A 16,681-nucleotide genomic window follows, 5' to 3' on the forward strand; every position below is an offset into this window, starting at 1 on the left:
GCTCTTGGCGTATAAATACGGGCATACCGCAAACTCATTTGACACGCTTTCTGGCCAACTGCTCCTGCTTACTCAATTTTTAGCTCTTGTGCATTGCGATTTGCTAGGCTTTTGGTTTTGAAGCTTCAGCTTTGAAAATAGTTTTTTAGCGTCTCCGAAGATGTCTGAAGATAAGAAGACTGTTGCTGAGATGAAGCTGAGCCTTGACGCAGAGAAAAACTTGGGGTTCCTTATAGCGATGTCAAAGACTAATACAGAAAAGATTACCAAGGAAATTTTGGAAGGTTTGTCCGAAGATACTGGTGACAGTGACAGCTATGATGTGGACAGTGGTGGCGAGGACTCCGAAGATCGTCCCTGGCGACCAAGCCATTCAGTTTATGGTAAATCAACTATCAAAGAGAATCATCTTGTCAACATGAGAGGAAGGTATTTCCGGGATTTGTCCATTGTGAGGGCCGATGAAGGTGAAAAAACTTGCCCACACCCTGAAGAGAACGAAGTCGTAGTGTACCGAAGCTTTTTGAAAGCTGGACTGCGATTTCCCTTGAGCAGCTTCGTTGTGGAGGTACTGAAAATATTCGAAGTTTATCTCCATCAACTTACCCCCGAGGCAATTATAAGGCTAAATATCTTCGTGTGGGCCGTGAGAAGCCAAGGTCTGAAGCCTGATGCAAAAAGTTTCTGCAATATACACGAATTATCATACGAAACAAAACCTTGGGGTAAGGAACAGTATCATAATAATTTTGGCTGCTACAATTTCGTTTCTCGGTCCGGGTCAAGCTGTCCCGTGCCGACTTTTCGGAAGAGATGGCCCGGCGACTGGATGACAGAATGGTTTTATGTGAAGAATGATCTGACAGCGCGAGAAGATATCAAAGGTATAATCATGCGCCCTATTTGGCAAAGCTTCGGCCTTCGGAGGCTGAAGGTTGAAATGAGTGAAGCTGCCGAAGAATGCCAGAGAGCCTTCGGCGTTATCTGTTCTTTTATTGGAACGAGGGATTTAGTACAAGAGCATATCGCCTTCAGGGTATGGCCGCTTGCGGAAAAATGGGAAATGCCACAAGAAACCATAAAAGAGGCCGACGAAGGTGGACTTATCAGGTTGAAGTATACCTTCAAGTTTGGAGATAAATTCGTTGAGCCAGATGATGACTGGTTAAAAAGCATTGAAAATTTAAGTGATGAGCTGCTTGGGACCTACTCGAAGGCCGAAGACACTGCAATGTCAGCAGCCTTCGGAGGCCGAAAAAAGAAGAGGCTGAATCGGGTATTTGATGCCATCGGGTTTGTCTACCCTGACTATTGCTATCCTATTCGAAGGCAGAAGAGAAAGAACACAACCTCTGCAAAAGAAGAAGCTGCAGCTGCTCCTAGCGAGCCAGAACCGAAAAGGAAGAAGATAAAGGTCCTTACACATCGACCGCGCTATATTGAACCAGCTTCGGTGCCTGAGTTTACTGGAGAAACTTCTTCGGCATCCGAAGCTGAAAAACCAACCGAGCCAACTTTACTGCCAGAAGTCGCAGAAACGGCCGAAGTGCCAACAAAGACAAAATTGGAGCAATCAAAGATTTTGTTATCAGAAACGAAAGAGAAGGCCGAAGCGCCGTCCACAGAAAAAATGGAAGGGGTAAAGGAAGCAACTGAGGGCTCCAAAACATCAGAAGTTCTGAGTCCTGCAGCAAACATTGGGACAGCAAAAAATGAAAAAGTGCCAGCCGTAACTCCGAAAAGAAAGAGAATGGCTAATGTGCTAGATGTACTGGAAACGATCAAATCTTCAAGCACACCTCCGAAGAAGGCTGCTGTCACTCCTGAAACAACAACTGAAATTTCTGATTCTAAAGCTCCAGGTCAAGAGACTGAAACCGAAGCTGGGCCTTCAGAGCCCGCAAAGATAAAACCCTTGGAAAATGAGGCAGAAAAAATAACAAAGCCAACCTTTGTTGAAGAAACCGGTGTTATTGCCCCCGAAGCATCCCCCAAAATTCGTGATTATATTATTCGTCATGCTTCGGGGAAAAAACTATCAGAAAAAGAAGAGCGAGAGGCCCAGCACTACGCCCAAAAACTGAAATATCCAAGGGGGGCGTTAATATTCAATGGCAGTGGAGAAGAAGACTTCTTGTATTGTCTTCCTGACAGCAAGGAAATTTCTGTCTGTCGGGAGATGAGCAAGAGCTTCGGATTTCCAACTTTAGAAGACGGGCTCTCGGTGCTGTCGAAGAACGATCTGGCCGACAGCCTGGCTTACAATAGCTTAAAGGTGTGACAAATGAAATTTTTATATTTTTTGTTGAGTCCAAAATTTTTCGTTTTGTTAAAACCTATTGACGCACACATATTTCTTTTTGCAGGGCCTGATACTTAGCAATGCCCTCAGGGCACAGAAAGATGCTGAAGACGAAGGGTGTACTATAGCCCTGAGCAACCTTCGTTCCGAAGTAATTGAACTGAGGAACGAAGGTCTCGAAAAAGATAAAATATTATACTCATTGATAAATAAAATAAAGGAAGACGAAGCTGCTTTTAAAAGTCAAGCTGAAGCTCAGAAACGCGAAATTGAAGACCTTCGGAAACAACTGGCCAGAGCCAAGGAAGAACGCATACTTGAAGAAACAAAGCGTGAACTCAGCGATCAATGGGCAGATCACCTAGAAGTGACTGTTGAAGAGCTTCGTTCGTCCAAAAAGAGATGCTACAACAAATCTATAGATTGTGTTAAGAAATTAAAGGCTAGCTTCGCCAAGGTCGGCGCATTCTCAAGTGAGGAAAACTTTTCGAGAGGCAATCCCGAAGGTGTCATCTAATGGATTGACCACGAAGCTGAAGCCTTCGAAGAAATTTTAAATAGCCGAGGAGATATATGTGCCTTCTCTGGCGCCAGAGGGATTGCCACCATCTTAGAGAAGAAGGGCTGCGAACATGTAAAAATTTTAGCACAGTCCGAAGCTGCTTTGTCCTTTGAAGATGCAAGAGATCCTTCGGCCGAAGCTAGCATAATTGGTGGAAAGTTTTTTACCGATATCTGGGATAACGGTGGCCGAGAAATGGCCGGAGAAATTATTCGAAGAAGTGAAAAGGGCATTCACGATGCTAGAGAAGTAGCTGAGGCTGCTAAAAAGAGCGCAGAGGTCGAAGGTCAATTAGGTATTAACTAATAGTTTTTATTGTGCTGTAATCTTTAGGCTTTAAGATTTGTTTGCGATTTGTAATAGCAATGCAGCCGTATCCTGTCTTACTTCAGATCCTGCTAAAACGTCTTCGGGCCCCCCGCCGAAAGGAGACGACGAAATTAAAAAGATGGCTGAAGATATTATGGACGAAGTCGTTAATCGACTCCTGAACGAGGCTGCAGAAGTCGTTTTGAGAGAGGATTAAGTATTTTTGTGAAAACTTCTGAAATGTAATATACTGTAACATTTTGTAACTCCAAATGTAATATACCTATTTTTGTTAGTCAATTCTTTACGATGCATGAAACTTTACACGTACCGCTTTTGAGTCTTTGACGAAAAAACACCTTCCCTTCTTTTCATGCTTCGTGAAGAAGAATTTTTCTTTGTCACAACAATATCCAATATTCTGATGAATAATATCCAGGCTTCGTGAAAATATTTTCCAAAGCTACACTTCCGAAGATCGATGATGTATCTTTTTGTGACTATGGTTTCTCCCCTTTTTTCAAAGCGTTCTTCTGTGGATTGATAATGTGTCCACCTCTTGTGCCATGTGCAAAATGATGTATGATGCTTATGCTATGCGAAATGATGCGATGATGTTATGTCATGTGAGATGATGTTTATTCCGAAGATACATACGCATCCCTGCAATAAAACACAATCTTTTATAAGCCTCCCTTAGGAGCTTCTTCGCCTTTTACTTCAGCGGAATCAGCGTTTATTTTTCGCTGTAAGCCTCCCTTAGGAGCTTCTTCGCCTTTTACTTTCAGCGGTATTCGCGTTGACTTTTCGCGCTTCGCCTTTTACTTAGGCGGTATCAGCGTTGACTTTTCGCTGTATGCTCTGCATTCCCTTTGGAACGACTTTGGAGCAGAAAACTTACACTGCGCTCCCTTTGGAACGACTTTTTGTGACTTCGGCAAACTTACTCTGCGTTCGTTAGAACGACTTTTTGTTGCTTCGAAAAATTTTCGATAGTTCGAAGGTCCTCTTTGTTACCATAAGCCTGTGAAGAAAATATATTTTCCTTGTAGGATTCAACGAAACTAATTTCATGAAATCTAAACAATGTCCTTTATTACAGAAAATAAAACTGAATGAAAAAGATTGCTATTAAGGTAGGATATCTGTCAATAGATGTGCTTAGACTCTGGCACAGTGCTATTGACTGTACGAGCTTCGGACTGCTCTCTGAAGTCCCTCTGGTGTGGAGCATACTGGCTCCCTTCTGGTTGCTGGCCTTGTTGCAACGGAGGTGGAGGCGGAGGCTGTTGCCAAGAAGCTTGGGGCTGACTCGCCGAAGCAACAGAAACTGCAGGATGATTGCCCACATATTCTGGAATGTAGGGCGAATGATACGAAGCTGTATGCATGACCTGCTTCGGCTGAGCTTGTTGTGCTGCTGCTTCAGCTATTTCCTTTTGCTTCTGAATAGTAACATGGCACATCCTGGTAGTATGGCCTTTGTTCTCACCGCAGAATAAGCAAAAGATTCTTCTCGGTTGATCGCCAAATCTTCCTCCGAAGCCCCTGGCGCCTCTGCCTCTTGGAGCTGGTGGTCGGAAGGAGCTTTGCTGTTGTCCAGAAGCCTGTGAGGAGCATTGTGGCCTTTGCTGTTGACTTCCTCTGTCATCATTTTGTGTAGAATTGTGAATTGATCTCACGTGCCTCGGGTAAAACCTCCCTCCGAAGCCCCTGGTCATTTCAGAAAACCTGAAAGCCTCCTCCCTTCTTTGACGAAAATCATTATCGGCCCGAATGTACTCATCCATTTTCTGGAGAAGCTTCTCCAAGGTTTGAGGAGGCTTCCTGGCGAAGTACTGAGCTGACGGACCTGGCCGAAGCCCCTTGATCATGGCCTCGATGACAATTTCATTGGGCACCGTTGGTGCCTGTGCCCTCAAACGCAAGAACCTTCGGACATACGCCTGAAGGTATTCTTCGTGATCCTGGGTGCACTGGAACAGAGCCTGAGCAGTGACCGGCTTCGTCTGAAATCCTTGAAAGCTGGTTAACAACAAATCCTTCAGCTTCTGCCATGAAGTGATCGTTCCTGGTCGAAGGGAGGAATACCAGGTTTGAGCAACACTTCTGACAGCCATAACGAAAGATTTGGCCATGACTGAAGCATTGCCACCATACGAAGACACTGTTGCTTCGTAGCTCATCAAAAACTGCTTCGGGTCTGAGTGGCCATCGAATACGGGGAGCTGAGGCGGCTTGTAGGACGGGGGCCAAGGTGTAGCCTGCAGCTCAGCGGACAGAGGAGAAGCATCATCAAAAACAAAATTCCCATGATGGAAATTGTCATACCAGTCATCTTCGTTGGGAAAACCCTCCTGATGAAGGTCTTGATGCTGAGGCCTTCGGTGTTGCTCATCCTGAGCAAGATGACGAACTTCTTCAGAGGCTTCGTCTATCTGCCTCTGCAGTTCATCTAGCCTGGCCATCTTTTCTTTCTTCCTCTGTACTTGCTGATGAAGCATCTCCATATCTCTGATTTCTTGATCTATCTCATCTTCTGGTGGTGTCGGGCTGACAGCCTTCCTTTTCTGGCTTCGGGCCTCCCGCAGGGAGACTGTCTCCTGATTGTGGTCCAGTGGTTGCAGAGCTGCAGCCCCAGTCGCTGAAGCCTTCTTCGGCGCCATGACGAAGGTTTATGATCGTCGAAGGTGTTCAAAAAACTCAGAGTGGAAGTGAGTTCACCGGAGGTGGGCGCCAATGTTGGGGACTTGTTCTCAAGTGCTATGAGTTAAGAACAAGGCAACATAGAAAATGTTAATCGTTAAAGTCCTTCGTCCTCCGAAGCATTATTTCCCTTAGGATGTAATGGCTTGCGGACGAAGGTTATGAAGGACATACCTTCATAAATTCATCGAACAATGGCGAAGGATGAAATATAAAGAATGTAAAAGACAACATGAACAATCATATATTATTATCGAGCATAAACGAAAACATCGTTGAATTACAAGTGTACCTTCAATCGGAAGGAGATGACAATACAAGCGTGACGCAAAAAGCGAATGCCAAGTCAGCGTGAACAGTACGGGGGTACTGTTCACCTATTTATAGGCACGGGACACAGCCCATACAAAATTACATTCATGCCCTTTACATTTGATAATAATTCTATAGTAATCTATCGAGGTCTGAATAGCCTTTTCATCTTTAAGTCGGTTTCATTTTCTGCAACCACGCCGAAGCTCTCCTGCTAACATCTTCGGCGTTGTGTCAAGACCTTCGTATTATCCTGGTCTTCTCCTGCCGTGATACCGACTTGAGTTCGAAGGTACCTGCTCACACATTATACTTCCAGAAATACTGTTAAATCCTGTTTTTGAGGACCTTCGGATGCCGAAGGTCCCCAACACACATGATCTCCAAATCACAAATCAAAACAAATAATTACAGAAATCATGAACTAATTCAAACATGACTTTGAAAATTAAATAAAAATTTATGTTCTCTTCAAACTTGCTCTCAGTCTGCGCGTAGGTACGAATCGAAGAACGGAGGGGGTCGTCCACGGTGAGCAGGGCGTGTCAATCGACGAGCGGACGGTCCGGGGATGGGCGCAGACAGTCCGGGGACGCGGCGTGGCTGGGGCGAGGGCACGCGGCTGAGGGCACGACGCGACGGCGGCAGACGGTCCGGTGAGCGACTCCGGCGAGCGATGGCCGAGTGAGAGAGAGAAAGGAAGAGAAGGAGAAAGAGAGGGCGAGCTCGGCTGGGGAGGGGAGAGCTCGGCAGGGGCCGGGTTTATAGAGGGAGAGAGGGAGAGGAAGAGCCGGGGAGGGTGAGGGAGAGGCTGGCCGGCCTTAATGGCGACGGCGGCAGTATCCCCATCAATGGAGAGTGAGTGGGGGAGAGGAAGAGGGAGGGGCACGGCCATTTCCAGTGTGGGGAGGCAAGGGGTTGGGCGTGGTGTGGCGTGGTCGGGCGCGGACGGTCCGGCTGCCAGGCAGCGGCGTGGCGCCGAGCACCCGCGCGCCTGCCCAGAGAAGAAGAAGGGCCACAGGGCCAAGCAAGCCCACACGCCAAAGAGAGAAGAGAGGAGGGAAGACGGGCGCGCGCTGATGGGCATGGCTGGGCCGGTTTGGCCAACCGACGCTAGGGTTTCTTTTTTTATTTTTTTTATAACCAATAAAATTTTAAATAAATATATTTTTAAATATTTCTAAAAATCATAATAATTATACCAAAATTATTTACAATTAAAATATTTATTTTTGGACCAAAGTTCTTATTTTAATTAATTGGGCTTCACATAAAAGGAATTTTATAAATAAAATCATCAATCAATTATGAGCAAACAAAAATCATTTTCTTAAGAAAAATGAGATCAAGCACTTGTTTTGAATTTTTACTTTTACTTTCTATTAAATTTAAATGACCATAATGTATTATTTTAATTGATGGATTTGAGGTGTTAAAAGTTTATATTCCCCGCTCTTGTGAGCAGATTTGAGAAAAGAATCCCTTGACCTTGGTGGCCGGGTTGTGGAGGATTAGGGTTGGAAAAGACCCGGACCTTTGTGGGCTCCTCAACAGGGAGTAGGACACCTTTGTGTTGTGGCCGAACCTCGGGATAAAATATTGTGTATTTTGTTCTTGCTTGATCCGTGATTGTGATTTCTTTTAGCAAGATGGGCATATAAACTTACTCACCGTGTGGATCTTGTGGTGAATTCAATTCCGTACTTCTCACCATCCACTCTTAGGTTATCCCTTGCGTTTTCCATTCTAAGAGATCACTATTGTATTTCCGTGTAGTTCAAAGCCTAGATTTATTCTAGCTGTTGGACTGGTTTAGAGTAGTTCAACTTGCCTTTATAGCAGTTGAACTGGCCTGCACCAGTTGAACTATAGATTTGACATTACCTCGAAGTTAGTGGTGATAATTTTCAGGTTTAGCCTATTCACCCCCTCTAGGCTACTTTCAATTGGTATCAAAGCTTCGTACCTTGTTTTACGCTTAACCGCGTGAGGGAACGATCATGTCGACTAAAAGGGACCATGTGGATCCTCCTCTTGAGGAAATCCCAACCACATCCACTGGCGAGGAAATGGACCCCAAGGTCCTCGACCTCACCATGAAGATTGCCGAGAAGATGTTCCTCAAGATGAAAGAGGAATACACAAAGAAATAGGCCAAAGAAGAATCAAGGAAAAAGGCCGACGAAGATAAAGGAAAGGGAAAATGGAGTACAATGGTGACTTGGTTGAGCTCTTGGTGTCCAAGGTGATGAGTAAGGTAAGTCTCAACACCGAGGAGTCATCCACCAAGAGTAAAGGTAATGAGTTCAATTGAGTTCATTTTGATTATTATCGCAATTTTGTTCCCAACTTCTCTTCGGCGCCCCTCGAAAAGCTTTCAACTCTTAGTGAGTTGAACTATGACGAGTGCGCCGACAAGATGAACTCACATTTAATCGGTGTGCATCCTATTCTTTGGTAGATTGTAAATATAGGTATGAACAAGCCCGCCCAACATGAAGAGATGAAACCGGAAATGATGCAAGAGGTGCATCGCAATGCTCAAGACGTGACCATTATCAAAGGAAGTCTAAGTCCGGAAGAGTACCGAAAAGTTCAAGGAAGAGAGGATGCTCGTGATATTTGGAGAATTCTCAAAATGTCACATGAAGGAGATCCTAAGGCTAAGAGACATAGGATTGAGGCCTTGGAAAGTGAGCTAGCAAGGTATGATTGGAATAAGGGTGAGTCTCTCTAGTCATTCTTCAATTGGTTGATCGTCTTGGTGAACAAGATAAGAGTTTTAGGAAGTGAGGATTGGAGTGACTCGAAAATCACTAGGATATTCATGAGAGCCTACAAGGATTAAGACAAGAGCTTGGCAAGGATGATAAGGGAGCATGATAACTATAAGGAGATGACTCCTCAACAACTATTTGCCAAGATCCAACAACATGAGTCAGAGGAAGCCCCCACCAAGACAAGGGATACTCATGCCTTGTTTATAAATGATCAAGATTCTTCCAAGAAGGGTTCAATGAGCAAAGACCACAAGTCAAAGAAAGTGGTCGAAAGATCAAGCAAGGAAGAAAGTTCAAGTGATGAAGACACGACTATGTTCATCAAAACATTCAAGAAATTTGTAAGAAAGAATGATAAGTTCCAAAGGAACGAAAGAAAGCGGGCATGCTATGAATGTGGCCAAACCGGCTATTTCATTGTAGATTGTCCAAGTAAGAAGGAGCAAGAAGCAAAGAAAGATTTCAAGAAAGACAAGTTCAAGAAAGGAGGGAAGAGCAAGGGATACTTCAAAAACAAGAAGTATGGTCAAGCTCATATTGGTGAAGAATGGAACTCCGATGAAGAGAATTCTAGCCCGGATGAAGAATAAGAGGTGGCCAACATTGCCATCCAATCCACCTCGTTGTCGCGGCTCTTCGCCAACCTCTCCGACGACTCCTTCACTCCCACTTGCCTCATGGCAAAGGGGGATAATGTACATTTATTTGATTCAAAGTTTGATGATAATGTTGATGATGAATATAGCATGAAAAATAAAATGATTAATGAATTTGTTTTAAATGGATACAACATCATCGCTGAACTAATGGAGAAGTTAGAGAAAAGGAAAGCAACACTTGATGCTCAAGAATATTTGCTCGTCCTTGAGAAGGAGAGAAACCTAGAGCTTCAAGGGTTGCTAACTAAAAGAGTTGAAATGTTAAGTAACTTGACTAACGAAGTCTCTATAGCTAAAGCAACTATAGAGGATAAAGAAGATAAACTCTCCAATGCTAAAGATGTTATAATTGATGTTGCAAATGTCAAAGAAGCACTTGAGTTAAGCATATCAAGCTTAATGATCCAAAATCAAGAACTCCAAGTGCAACTTGAAAAATGCAAGAACTTCTCCACCACACTCTTAGTGGTACATTCTAATGCTAGCTCCTCCAACACTAACACATGTAAACATTGTGTAAAGTATCATGCTACATGTTTGACTAACCATGATAGGAAAGTTGATTCAAAGACTGAGGTTAAGCATGTGTTGAGAAGAAGCTCTAGCAATGATGGGTTAAAGAAAGTTGAACCCAAGTATAAACCCTTGAGACACAACAACGGGAAAAAGGGACTTGGGTACAACACATATAAGGTGAACCCTAGCGTTGAGCATAAGGGGTGGAGATCCCCTAAGTTCATAGAAGGCACTACCTTGTATGATGCCTTAGTGAGGATCCACTCCTCCAAGGATGAAACAATACCAAGAAAGGTAAACTTGCATACCACAAAGGATAAGTTGACGAGGGTTGTCACAACAAATGGAGACAAGGCTACAATTCCTATCTCTCAATCTTATCTATGTGATTATATGTTTACCTAGGATTAGGGCAAATTAATTGTGAAATATGTTGGTGCCTACACTAAAAGAAAAGTGATGAAAAAGAGTGTGTGGGTACCTAAGGCTTTTAATAACACATAAGGACCCAATTCAATTTAGGTACCTAAAAGCATAGCCTAAATCTGTGGTTGCAGGTCTACTCCTCTGGTGGATCAAGCTAGGTGCTTGATAGTGGATGTACAAATCATATGACCGAGGAGAAGGACATGTTTCAATCCTTACATCTAACCCAAGAGTCACAAGAAATTGTGTTTGGGGACAGTGGTAAGGGAATACTTGTGTGAAAATCCTTAGAAGGGAGGATTCCTCTGTTGCCTTTACGGGTTGGTTGACAGGCAAGCTCTATCTTGTTGATTTTAGAACAAGTGGAGTGTCATCCGATACCTATTTAGTGGCAAAATCCTACAAGGGTTGGCTTTGGCATCGCCGACTAGCCCATGTTGGCATGAGGAACTTGGCCAAACTTCAAAAGGATGGACACAATGTTGGACTAACCAATTTTATTTTTGAGAAAGACAGGTTTTGTGGGGCATGTCAAGCAGGAAAGCAACATGGTGCTCCACACCACCCAAAGAATGTGGTAACCACCGAGAGGCCATTGGAACTCACATGGACCTCTTCGGTCCAGTGGCTTACATAAGCATTGGTGGTAGTAAGTATGGTCTAGTTATTGTTGATGACTTTTCTCACTATACTTGGGTTTTCTTTTTGAGTGATAAAGGTAAAACTCAAGAAGTCTTGAAGAAGTTCATGAGGCGAGCTCAAAACGAGTTTGAATTAAAGATCAAGAAGGTGAGAAGTGACAACGGGACGGAGTTCAAAAATACCGGTGTTGAAGAATTCTTGGGTGAAGAAGGAATCAAACATGAGTTTTCGGTTCCCTACACTCCACAACAAAATGGTGTTGTGGAGATAAAGAATCGAACACTTATTGAAGCCGCAAGAACTATGTTGAATGAATACAAGACACTGGATAATTACTAGGCATAGGCGTTAACACCGCCTATCATGAAATCAACCGTCTCTACCTTCACAAAATCTACAAGAAGACGGCTTATGAACTTCTCACTGGTAACAAACTCAAGGTCGATTACTTTAGAGTTTTTGGTTGAAAATGTTTTATTCTTAACAAGAAAGCAAAGAGCTCAAAGTTTGCTCCTAATGTGGACGAAGGCTTCTTGCTTGGTTATGCATCAAACGCGCACGAATACCGTGTTTTCAATAGTTCCACTGGTCTTGTTGAAATAGCGGTAGATGTGATGTTTGATGAGTCTAATGGCTCGCAAGGGCACGTTTCTAGTGAAGTTGCAGGAAATGAAAGACCACCTTGTGAGGCTATCAAGAAGCTAGCAATTGGTGAAGTAAAACCACTAGAGAAGGACGATGACGATGGAATGGTTTGGATGACCAATGGGGCCACTGTTGGGAGTACAAAGGTGGTAGATGATGAATCTTCCACTCAAGTAAACCCAACAACCTCAAAGTCATCCAACTCTTGAGGAACTTGTTCAACCACAAGAGATGCCAAGCATTGTGGAAGATGAACAAGAGGCGGTGGATGGTGAAGTTCCTCTTGAACAAGAGGATAATTATGATCAAATCCAAAGACAACCCTTGGTGCCTCATCCTCGAGTGAACCAAGGCATTCAAAGACATCATCCAATGGACAACATCCTTGGTAGCATCAGGAGAGGGGTAACAACTAGATCTCGCTTAGCAATGTTTTATGAATTTTACTCGTTTGTTTCCTCTCTTGAGATACTTAAGGTAGAAGAAGCACTAGGAGGTCTAGACTGGATAGTTGCAATGCAAGAAGAGCTAAACAACTTCACCAGAAATGAAGTCTAGTCTTTGGTAGACAAACCCAAGCAAAATGTAATTGGAACAAAATGGGTCTTTCACAACAAGCAAGATGAGAATGGTGTGGTAACAAGGAACAAGGCACGGTTGGTTGCTCAAGGTTTCACCCAAGTTGAAGGACTTGACTTTGGGGAAACCTATGCACCGGTGGCAAGGTTAGAGTCCATCAGAATATTAATTGTCTATGTGAGAGCACCTAGAGGGGGGTGAATAGGTGATCCTGTAAAATTCAACACTAAATAGCCACAAAACTTAGTTATAGAAGTGTTAGTGCGACTAAGTAGTTGAGAAGCGAGTTCCTGTGGACAAAACAATCACAGAAAGATCAACACAAGACACGCGATTTTTATCCCGTGGTTCGGCCATGTAACACTTGCCTACTTCCACATTGTGGCGTCCCAATGGACGAGGGTTGCACTCAACCCCTTTCAAGTGATCCGATGATCAACTTGTATACCATGGTTTTTCCTTTAGATGATTATTCCCGTTTACGAGGAATCTCCACAAGATTGGAGTCTCTCGCCCTTACAACAAAGATCACAATGAAAGCACGGAGTAAGGTTGGGATGAGCAACACACACAAGACACAAATCGCAGCACACCCACGCACACAAGAGAAGACTTGAGCTCAAATGACAACACAGGGAGTCCTTGACTCGATTAAAGCTCAAATCTCTAACACAATGAAGCGAATGCGCGAGAATAGAGTTTGGATGCCTTAGAATGCTTAGTGAATGCTTGTGTGTCTCCTCCATGCGCCTAGGGGTCCCTTTTATAGCCCCAAGGCAGCTAGGAGCCGTTGGAGGCCAACTTGGATGGCCAAACTTGCCTTCTGTCGGGTGGTGCACCGGACAGTCCGGTGCACCACCGGACAATCACTGTAGCTGTCCGGTGCGCGAATGCTTTCCAAAACAGGCGCAGTTGACCGTTGTAGCTTCGGGCCCGTTGGTGCACACCGGACAGTCTGGTGCCCCCTGCCGACCGTTGGTGCGGGCCACGCGTCACCCGCAGATTGCGCGGCCGACCGTTGCGCTGGCGACCGTTGGCTCACCGGACAATCCGGTGCACCACCGGACAGTCCGGTGAATTATAGCCATACTCCGCTACTCTTTTACCGAGAGCGGCCTTTTCACCGGAGACCTGCATGGTGCACCGGACACTGTCCGGTGTGCCAGACCGAGCTGAGAATTGGCTGCATAGAGCCAAGTCTTTTTCCAATGCTTTTCTCCCTGTTGCTAGTACTTAGACAGAATATGTTAGTACTCAAAACAATGTACTAAGTCTAGAAACATACCTTGTTACATGATTTGCACTTCTTGCTTGTTTGGCACAAAGCTACTCACTTACTATGTGTTGGACACTTAATCACCAAAACATTATAGAAATGGCCCAAGGGCACATTTCCCTTTCACTATGCTACTAACCATGATTCCAAATTGTATCCAATGGATGTCAAGAGTGCATTCTTGAATGAGCCACTGCAAGAGCTGGTCTATGTGGAGCAACCACCGGGTTTTGAAGATCCAAAGAAGCCAAACCACGTCTTCCTCCTACACAAAGCACTCTATGGGCTTAAACAAGCCCCTAGAGCTTGGTATGAATGTCTTAAGGATTTCTTGCTTAAAATGGTTTTAAAATAGGAAAAAGCGACTCTACTTTATTTACTTGCAAAGTTGATAATGAATTATTTGTGTGCCAAATATATGTCGATGACATTATATTTGGTAGTACTGATGAGAAATTTTATGAGGAATTTAGTAGGGTCATGAGAAATAGGTTTGAGATGTCTATGATGGGTGAGCTCGAGTTCTTCCTAGGTTTCCAAGTGAAACAACTAAGGGAAGCAACCTTTCTGTGCCAAACCAAGTACACTCAAGATATGCTAAAGAAGTTTGGCATGGAGAAGGCGAAGATCGCCAAGACCCCAATGGCTTCAAGCGGGCATCTTGACCTCAATGAAGACGGTAAACATGTAGATCAAAAGCTTTATAGATCCATGATAGGTTCATTGCTCTATTTATGTGCATCTCGACTATATATCATGCTTAGTGTGTGCATGTGTGCTCGGTTTCAAGCTAACCCGAAAGAGTGCCACTTAGTGGCTGTTAAGAGAATCTTAAGATATCTAGTTCACACCCAAAACCTAGGCCTTTGGTATCCTAAAGGCTCATCTTTCGATTTATTTGGCTATTCTGACTCAGATTATGCCGGTTGCAAAGTACATCGAGAAAGCACTACAGGGACATGCCAATTCCTTGGCGGTCCTTGGTGTCATGGAGTTCCAAGAAACAAAATTGTGTTGCACTTTCCACTACCGATGCTGAGTACATAGCTGCTAGTGCATGTTGTGTCCAGTTGTTATGGATGAAGCAAACCTTGAGGGACTTTGGTTGTGAGTTTAATAGGATTTCATTACTTTGTGACAATGAGAGTGCCATTAAACTAGCAAACAATCCCGTGCAACACTCTAGAACTAAACACATTGACATTAGACATCACTTTTTGAGAGACCTCGAAGCCAAAGGAGATATCGAATTATGTCATGTCAACACCGAAAATCAACTAGCCGATATCTTCACTAAACCTCTTGATGAGACTAGGTTTTGCTTTCTTAGTAGTGAACTAAACATATTAGATTCTCGTAACGTATCTTGAAGGCCAGCACACAAAATTGGTTGAATTTTTTTGTATGTTTGTGTGAATTTTAAAATATTTAAAAAAACATATTTTTCAATCTTAAATCTCTATCTTTGGTTGAGAATGGCAATATACTAGCCATATAAAAATTCTCAACCTTGTTAAAGTTCACTGGTGAAAACCAGCTGAACTTTCTCAGCTCAACTGGTTTGTTTTCCAGTTTTCTCTGGTCAGGACCAGTTGAACCTGGTCCCTGGTCAACGGTCAAATTTGACCGTTCTGACCAGTCTGACCATTTCTGGCATCTGCTGTCTCACTTGTCAGCTTGCTCTGACAGTCAGACTATCAGTCTGGTAGGACTGACCAACATCGGTTGAACCGGTGTTGGGGTCGTGCTTCGGTGCGCCGAAGGTCTCACACGAAGAAGCAGCTTCGGCTGAAGTCGTCTCCAAGAGATGGCCGAAGGTCCCTTTTCATGGAGCTTCGGCGTTTTAAACCGACATAGAGATAGAATGACCTTTTTATACATATAGGTCTGAGTCAATGCTGTAAACTTTCGCAAGGGGCATAATTGTAATTTGTCACAGGCTGCGACCTGTGCCTATAAATAGATGAACAGTACCTCTGTACTGTTCACGTGAACCTGTCATTTGCTTTCGCATCACGCTTGTACTTTTGCCTTCCGCAGGACCGAAGGTACATTTGTAATTCAAAGTCATTTACATTCATTAAAACGAGTAGAGATAATTCTATAACAATACTTAAATGTTTACTTCATATTCTATGATTTATGTAAATGCTTCATTCTTCGTTGTTATGCTTACGAAGGTATGTCCTTCGTAACCTTCGTCCGAGATGCTTTATATCCCGAAGGGATATATCGTTATGGAGGACGAAGGACCTTAATACTTAACATTTTTTGTGTTGCCTTGTTCTTAATTCTTAGCATTTGAGAACAAGTCCCCAACATTGGCGCCCACCTCCGGTCAACTCACTTCCACCTTTCTGAGCTGATGGCTTCGTTCAACACTCAAGCTGGAGCTGCTTCGGCTTCGAAGCTGGTGCTCCCGATAACAGGCGGTTCTTGCTCAGAGCCAGCTAACAAAAAGCAGAAGAAGGAGGCTCAGAGAAGGGTGCAGCATGTTGGAGTGCAGGGACCCTTCATTAAGTCAAAATGGTCTCACATTCCAATTACCTTCTCTCAGGAAGATCTTCAGCTCAAGGACTATCCCCACAACGATGCTATGGTCATTTCTTGTGTGATCAAAGGGTTTCTGGTTCACAATGTCCTAGTTGACACAGGCAGTGCAGCTGACATTATATTTGCCAAAGCCTTCAGACAGATGCAAGAGCCTGAAGACAAGATTCATGATGCTACGCACCCTCTTTGTGGCTTCGGAGGGCGGCAGATTGTGGCACTCGGGAAGATTACCATGCCGGTAACCTTCGGATTTGTTAATAACACAAGGACTGAGCAAATTATGTTTGATATTGTTGACATGGAATACCCCTACAACGCCATCATTGGTCGTGGTACCCTAAATGCTTTTGAAGCAATTCTTCACCCAGCTTATCTCTGCATGAAGATACCTTCGGACCAAGGGCCCATTGCTAT

This window comes from Zea mays, chromosome 3 (assembly GCF_902167145.1).
Source record: "Zea mays cultivar B73 chromosome 3, Zm-B73-REFERENCE-NAM-5.0, whole genome shotgun sequence".
In the NCBI taxonomy this organism is placed as follows: domain Eukaryota; kingdom Viridiplantae; phylum Streptophyta; class Magnoliopsida; order Poales; family Poaceae; genus Zea; species Zea mays.